Here is a 1704-nt window from a genome sequence, read left to right on the forward strand (position 1 = left end):
TGTAATGTATCAGATAATGTATGCTACACTGACCCTTAATTTTGATTTTTAGTTTAATGTGCATTACTTACATAATTTTTCAAAAGAACGGACCATACTACATGCAAGCAGTATCAAATGCAAAGCCATTGGCTGAATCAGTTACTATAACTCTAGCCTTCCAGCAGAGCCTATATTCAGGCTACACTTTTATTATATAGTCTTCTTCAAAAGAATCAGTTTAGGTAATATTTTGAAATGATTCAAATGCAGTTCCTCATTTATTGCAGTAAATGCATCTGCTCATGCTCAGATGCATGGTATAGGTGTTCCCAGTACTGTGTACTGCTCATGATCAGATGCATGGTATAGGTGTTCCCAGTACTGTGTACTGCTCATGCTCAGATGCATGGTAAAGGTGTTCCCAGTACTGTGTACTGCTCATGCTCAGATGCAAGGTATAGGTGTTCCCAGTACTGTGTACTGCTCATGATCAGATGCATGGTATAGGTGTTCCCAGTACTGTGTACTGCTCATGCTCAGATGCATGGTATAGGTGTTCCCAGTACTGTGTACTGCTCATGCTCAGATGCATGGTATAGGTGTTCCCAGTACTGTATACTGCTCATGATCAGGTCACTTGAATAAAGGAATGGAGCTACCTCAAATCAGGATTGGTATAGGACTAAGTGTGGTTATTGATGATGATCCATCTAATATTGTATTAACTTCAAGATCATCAATATTTATATTAGGATTGTTCCTAGTAAATTTGTTTCGAGTAGATGAACCATTAATATTGCTGTCGTTAACTAGAACTGTATAATAGTTTATACATTGTTGGTTCTGTTGATTATAAAAATTACAAAAGAATATACACTATATACCCATGACATTATAATGAAAGACAGAGAGAGAGAATACAAGATAAGAGTTAATTGTTTCATAATACATTATACTAAAGTATGTCCATTCTATACTACTGGAGACAGGGAGGATTGATGTCTTTGTGTTGGTTTCAAGGTTTTGGTTTTGGTGGTATTGGAGGAGGAATATCCAGACCACCTAACCTAGTCATGATCAGCTCTTGAGTAGTGAACTTCCTCTGGAGGAGAGGGAGGGAGAGAGAGGGAGGGAGAAAGATAAAGGGTGTGTTACTCCATACAGTATTAGCTTACACTTCCATTGACTGCTGCATGGACTACTCTTTCCTCAGTGAACAGTTTATTCTTTGGTGTTCTCTTACCAGCTGCTATTGATAGATCAGCATACAATACTTTATGAGGAGCAGCTGGAGGAGGAATGGGAGGAGGAACAGACTAGGAGGAGAGAGGGAGAGGATGCATAAGATACCATTACATGTACATGTACATTATCATTACTTTGTTGTTAACTGATGCATATACCCCTGGTTGTTCTTGTGTTGGTGCTGCCTGTGATCTCTTCCCTTTAGCAGCAATAGCCAGATCAGCATACACTGGCTTATGAGCTGATTCATCAACTAACACCTATTGAATATAACAACATGAACATTAATTACTAATGTATATACCTTATGTACTAATATACCTTATACTAATGTACATACCTATACTAATGCATTTACATGTACTTGTGGTATGTGTGTATTAGTTACTATAAGGTGGTATATCAGATTACATAAGGATAAGTTGACCTTATTATGTGAAAAGCTAAAAGGATATACTCAATTCACCCATTACCCCT

At 37.6% G+C, this 1704-nt stretch overlaps 1 long non-coding RNA gene across 1 annotated transcript; it reads right to left on the reverse strand.

The window, feature by feature from the left end:
* Positions 1 to 1003: 1003 nt before the first annotated feature.
* LOC109588328 (uncharacterized) lies at positions 1004 to 1518 on the reverse strand. The gene is made up of 3 exons (XR_002188088.1): positions 1362 to 1518; positions 1158 to 1298; positions 1004 to 1084 (listed from the first exon to the last, which is right to left on the reverse strand). It is a non-coding gene; the product is annotated as an uncharacterized LOC109588328 (long non-coding RNA).
* Positions 1519 to 1704: the final 186 nt, after the last annotated feature.

The sequence above is a fragment of the Amphimedon queenslandica genome, unplaced genomic scaffold (genome assembly GCF_000090795.2).
Source record: "Amphimedon queenslandica unplaced genomic scaffold, v1.1 AMPQUscaffold_12158, whole genome shotgun sequence".
Classification (NCBI taxonomy): domain Eukaryota; kingdom Metazoa; phylum Porifera; class Demospongiae; order Haplosclerida; family Niphatidae; genus Amphimedon; species Amphimedon queenslandica.